The 6,416-nt window shown below is 41.9% G+C and overlaps 1 non-coding gene across 1 annotated transcript; it reads right to left on the bottom strand.

The window, feature by feature from the left end:
- Positions 1-3,727: 3,727 nt before the first annotated feature.
- Positions 3,728-3,801, bottom strand: trnat-agu (transfer RNA threonine (anticodon AGU)). The gene has a single exon. It is a non-coding gene; the product is annotated as a tRNA-Thr (tRNA).
- Between the last annotated feature and the right edge of the window lie 2,615 nt (positions 3,802-6,416).

Genomic DNA, 6,416 nt, shown 5'->3' with positions numbered 1-6,416 from the left:
ATGTTTCACATTCCTTTTTAGTCACCTGGGAGTGGTTACAGGATTTCAGGACTACTAACGTGGTTCCAGTTTTCAATAAGGCTGGCGGAGATAATGCAGCAAATTACAGAGCAGTGATTGGAACATCACATGTAGGGAAACTTTTGGAAAAGCTTCTTAAGGAGAGAATTAATTGCAACTTCTTCGGAGAAAGTTTGACCAGCGAGAGTCAGCATGCTTTTGTCAGAGGAATTCATGCCCGATAGATCAGATTACATTTTCTTTAGGAAGTGATCAGATGTGTAAACAAGGATAGTGAACTTGAATTAGTTTATGAGGATTTTAGAAAGCCTGAGACAAATTCCCACAACAGAGACTGGTACCAGGGTTAATATAAAAGGGATACAGGGTCACGTGGTAAGTTTGTCCCAAACTTATTTGGGTGGTTGCAGACAAAGGAAGGTGCTGTTTCTGAGACGAGGAACTGGTATTCAGTGGTGTCCCACAAGGATCAATGTTGTGTCCCTTAATGTTTGTGATTGCACATAAACAATACCGAAATAATGTTGGGGAAATGATAAGAAAATTTGAGGATGATATGAAGATTGGCATAGTGGTGAACAGTGAGGAAGAAGATCTTAGGTTCCAGGATTTCAGAGGTGGATTTGTCCAATGGGCAGATAGGGGGAGCTGAAAATAACAATAAAATCATCAGGTGATGCACTTTGTAAGTAACACGTCATGGGAGTACTCAAAGAATGGTAGGGCACTGGGAAACCCAAGAGTGACTTTGCATGTGGGTCCACAGATTTGTGAAGGCAGCAGAATATAGTAGTTGAAAAGACAGGCACGACTTTATAAGTCAAGGCAAAGATTACGAGAGCACGAAAATCGGTGTCACATGTCGCAAAGTTCGTGTAGAAAGCATATGGCACGCTTGCCTTCATGAGTCAGAACATTGATTATTGAAGTTCACGTCATGTTCTGGCTGTACAGAACATTAGTGGAGCCACATTTAGAATACCGCTGACAATTCCGATCACCTTCAACAGGAAAGATATTGTAAAACTTGAAAGAGTGCAGAATAGATTTACAAGGATGTTACAGTGTCGAGAGGGCTTGAGTTGTAAGTAGAGAGTGCTTGAGCAGGGGCTTTTCCCGGCAGTGTTCCAGGCTGGTGTATAAACTTCTAGACGTTTATAAAATCATGAATGAGGTTGGATCGGTGACTGGCCTAGGCCTTCTTTTTATCCAGGATGGTGGAATTCAAAACGAGAGGGCACAGGTTTAACGTGTTTTACACGGACACACTAAACAAGGGACAAAGTGTGATAGAGCGATATTTGGATTTACAACAGACATTATCTCAGCTTAGTCTTCGACTTAATAAAAATGGGCATGTACTTGGGAAAATAGTTTGAAAGGTAAACCATGAAGAGAACGTAAAGGATATAAAAATTGAGTGATGTCGAGATGAGGAAGTTTGTGAGTAAAATATTGACCAATGCAGTATGAAGTGGAGAATGAGATGTTCGCAGGAACATTCAATAATGACCCTTTTATTTAAATTAGATATTGCAGATCTCTGAAATCCAGAAGGACCTGGCTGTCCTGCTTTGTGGATCACATTAACATGGTCTGCCGTGGTAGCAACTGATTAGGAACACAATAAGTCTTTTAATTCATTTGTTCAGCAATGACTAGGCCAACATTTATTTCGCCACTCCAATCAGTATTTGAGACGGTGAGAGCCTGGTCGAAACACTGCATTTCATGATGTCTTTTTTTGGAGAAACGAAGTGTTGCAGTTATCAAATTGCAGCTTTTTCTTTTCCTGTTCACAGTTTAATGTTCAACTATTCAGTTGATATCAGAGAATGCAGAGTTTCTCCAGCAATTATGCTTGTGTTTCAGATTTCTTGCATCCACAGTTTATTTTTATTTAGTAATTTGGATGATCTGAGTTTTATGAGGAATGGAATGTTGCAAGCTGTCAAACATGTGACAGAAGATTCAAACTGAATGCTGGCAAGTTCATCATCAATTTTCCGAAGCAGATCAGCTGAGGTGGGAATAGAGTCAAAAAGTGTGGTGCTGGTCAAGCAGCATCCGGGGAGCAGGAAATTCGATGTTTCGCGTACAAGATGTTCATCAGGAATGCTTGAATCGTCGATTCCCCGCTCCTCAGATGTTGCCTAACAGGCTGTGATTTCCAAGTGCTACACTTATTGACTTTGATCTCCAGCATCTAAAGTTATCACTTTCTGCTGAGGTGCGGTACAGTCAGGTCCTGTTCCTGAGATGTAATAACGTGGTCGTGATGACAGAGAGAATTTGTAGTTGAAAACTTATCCGTGAATCAATATTATTCTCCCGATCCCACTCTGCCAAGGATAGGCTGTTTCGATGGAGCTTGTTACAGTCAGTCAATTTGACAGTTGTGCATTTGGCAGGTCGCGAAAACATGAATTTTCAACGCGTTGTTTAGACTCGAATACGATACGGAGACGTTCGGTCTTGGGTCTGCCACGGCCTAAATTTGAAAGTGGGTTTGCATGTGCATAGTCGTTGTAGAGTATATTTGTGTCTGAGAGTGTAACCAGTTTTATTTTCTGATGGGTTTTAAAAATGAAGCGATCAACAGAATGTTGATTTTCATTTTACTTTGATAATGTAAATCTGAACCAAAAATATGAATTGTTGGAGAAACTCAACAGACCTGACAGCATCTGTGGAGAGAAACTGAGTTAAAGTTTCAGATCGACAGAAACACGTTACTTATACATTTCTATATAATAATGCTGGGAAAATTATCAGTCTTACCTTTTGAATCAGGATTTTTACCAAAATATCTCAATGACAGACAACCGTCACCTTTACAAATTCAGAAGGACTTTATTGACTGTAATGCTGTTTCCGTTGCTCTCAGTTGGTGAAAGGCTGTGATTAAATGATTGCCTTCTTTCGTTTCCTTTCTCTCAGTTTGCAACAATGTCGAATAGAGAATTGGTCATTTTAGTGTCTAACTCAGCATGTGTCACCATATGTCTCTCTTTGTCTCTGTGCATCCACCTCATCCTCTTCCTGTTACACATTCTCCGACACTCTGTCTGTCCACACAGCTCTTTACCTATTTCGGCTCTGTGAAAAGTCTGACATTTCGAGACAATTTGAGTGTGCAGCTGCTGAGAGGCTTTTTGCCCACTGACTGGAGTGCGTTGAATTGGGCTCACATTCTCCGGATAATGTGTCTGTCACTTAAAACCAGGCAAGGCGACACTTCTTCCTCAAACAATTATGAATGTTTCGAATTCAAAATAGGATTCCTAATCCACAAGAAAAAATATGCAATTACACTATAAATAAAGAAGCACATTGATGTATATATTGTTGGTTTAAATGTATGATCGGTGGCATCAGAGAATGAGAGTGATCAATTGGTGGTATCTCTGCCATTACCACAAAATTCCCCGGCAAATCTGCAGCGTCTCCTGCCTCAACTCGTTATTCCGACCCAACTAGGAATGAAGGAGGGATAATAAAAGAGGAGGAGAAGCAGAAGTGCTTGTGGAATAATGGAAAGAAACCACAGACATAAGTAATAGTTCGGAATATAAAAAAAAAACATGGTATTCACTGTTGGAACTTAACCCGGATCACCAAATCATAACAGTTTGAAAGTCCAAAAGGGGCTTAGTTATTTTCACAAAGACTTGAAATACTAAGCCCAAGTATGAACGCGACAAGTAGGCACCGCTGGGAGTTGAACGCAGGATCTCTTGTTTACTAGACAAGCGCTTTAACCAACTAAGCCACGGCGCCACAGCAGAAATGCTCTTACTCATCCATATGTGGAGTTGCTTAACCACTTCCTCACAGTCCTTGGACATGTGTTTTCGGATCAATGTTGCTCACAGAGAATTGTGTTCAATCCTCGAATTTTCAAATACAAACAGTTTCTAGCTGAAAATTTTCCACTGAAAAGGCACAGAAAAACATAATCTCTTCTTGCATTCATTTAAAACTGGTATTTTCACCTGGTTAAAGTGACAGGAGAAAGAGGATGTGTTCGTTCTATCGTGGCCCATGAACCACGTTCATACACACAGACGGGACCTCACATCAAGAGGAACAAGGTCATTGCGGTGAATTGACTAGCTGTAATGTGTAAGTAAGTATAAACATTGGGCAGTAAAAGCTGACCCAATGGCACCGACATTGAGTTTTGCACCATCAGTTCCGCGTTCACTTCGTGCCTTATGCCTCCCAGGCATCATTGTCTATCACTTTATTTCACTGTCTTCGTCCACGTCTCAACTTATTTCAAACGATTGCAGATATCTGATAGGAACCTTTAAATTTTCGAAACGGATTTCTGGAGTATAGTCGTCACTCAATGGGCAAGGACTCACTGCAAATCCAGAATTATCACAGTGATGGAGAGGATGAATTACTTTCCTGAAGCTTTCAACGCCTCAGCACAGACGTGCAGCCATGATACCGCTCGTGGGGAATTTCCAGGATTTACACTCAGCGACACTGAAGGATCAGCGAGATACATCCAACTCGGAAAGATGATATGATTGGAGGGGCATTTGCGGTGGTCGTTTCCCGTGCATCTGCTGCCTTTGTCGTTATATACGGATGGAAACAATTACTGACCGATTCTGGCCGGATCTGGATGTGCGCTCTGAATGCAAGCAATATTTGTTTTCATTCTAATAATTCACAAAAAGAGAAATAAATCTTCATTACCTGAGTGGGAATTATATCCAGGTATGTGCGATGCAAACTCGGACTCCGAAACAAGGACCTCCTGTGATGATGACTGTAAAATTAAAACCTGACTTGTTGACACTCTTGTGTCTGTCGTTGACTCCACAACAAACTTCAGCTGCAAAGTTGCTCACTCCAAGTTTCGAAAAAGTTCATATTATCGCACTGGATTTCAATGTGAAGAAAGAGGAGGTGTGATAATATGATGTTGTTCAGCAGATGTACTCCGGGAAGGCACAGAACAGGCTGCTGGTCACAGGGTATCCGGTGAGCTGGCAGCACCAAAAAGGGTGTCGTGATACTTGTCTGATTCCAGATCCAGGGCTAGAAATGACCAGAGTTTTCTCGCTGAACTTGTTTAGGGTCTTGAAAGGAAGAGGCCATGACTCAGATTATGAAAGTACATTTCACTGGAGTGGATCATGTAATCGCGTAGTGACTGTGAATACAGCAATGGAAACGTCCAAGCAGACATGCAGGCAACACTGAAGGAGACACGTGAAGACGAATGTGTTCAAGTTGCCAGTTTTAGGCACTGCTTCACAAAGTGTGACGTATTGAATGAAAGCAGTGACGCTAATTGTCTTTGCTGGTTCTTCACCTTGGTAATCTTGTATACCCCCGATATAAATGTCTCCATTACATATGGAAAAGATGAAAGGAAGTCGACGGTGAGTCGGCCCTGTGGTTTAATGGATAATACGTCTGAATTTGAATCGGTCTATTGTAGTTTTGAGTTCTACGTAGCTCAAGTGCAGCATGCTGCTATGTTGAAGTCAGTCATAACTGGTTTTATAAATTCATTACGGGCAAAGAGGAGTCTGTGAAGAGTACCGGGACATCATAAAAATCAATAAGCCCGTCTCTGTTTGGTGCGGCTCTAGATGGGGGAGATATGAAATCTGTGCTTTGTATGAATTGTTACTGTGGGGAAGGACATAGAACACAGAACATAGAAAAATACAGCGCTGAACAGGCCCTTCGGCCCTCACTGTTGCGCCGACCTTTGAACTATTCTCAGCTCATCCCCTTACAAGAAACTATCATCACCCATGTACTTCTCCAAGGATTGTTTAGATCTCCCTAATGTGGCTGAGTTAACTGCACTGACAGGCAGGGTATCCCGCGCCCTTACCACTGTCTCAGTAAAGAACCTGCCTCTGACATCTGTCTCAAATCTATCACATCTCAATTTGTAGTTATGTACCTTCATACAAACTGACGTCATCATCCTAGGAAAATGACTTTCATGTCTACTTATCTAATTCTCTGATCATCTTGTATGTCTCTATCAAATCCCCTCTGAGCCTTTTTCTTTCAGATGAGAACAGACCCAAATTTCTCAGCCTTTACTCATTAGGCCTTCCCTCCAGACCAGGCATCATGCTGGCTCACTGGTTAGCACTGATGCCTCATAGTGCCAGGGACACGGTTACAATTCCAGACTCGGGCAACTGTCTGTGTGGAGTTTGCATATTCTCCCTGTGTCTGCGTGGGTTTCCTCCGGTTTCCTCCTACAGTCCCAAAATATGCAATTCAGGTGAATTGGCAATGCTCAATTGCCCGTATTGCCAGGTGCATTAGCTGGGGTAAATATAGGAGAATGGGTCTGGGTGGGTTTATGTTGGGAGGGTCGATGTGGACTTGTTGGGCATAAGGGT

The sequence above is a fragment of the Chiloscyllium plagiosum genome, unplaced genomic scaffold, assembly GCF_037043375.1.
Source record: "Chiloscyllium plagiosum isolate Xiang-an unplaced genomic scaffold, Cpla_swu_hap1 HiC_scaffold_14, whole genome shotgun sequence".
In the NCBI taxonomy this organism is placed as follows: domain Eukaryota; kingdom Metazoa; phylum Chordata; class Chondrichthyes; order Orectolobiformes; family Hemiscylliidae; genus Chiloscyllium; species Chiloscyllium plagiosum.
Note: the sequence above shows the minus strand (reverse complement) of the source record. Positions and strands in the feature narration are given on the sequence as shown.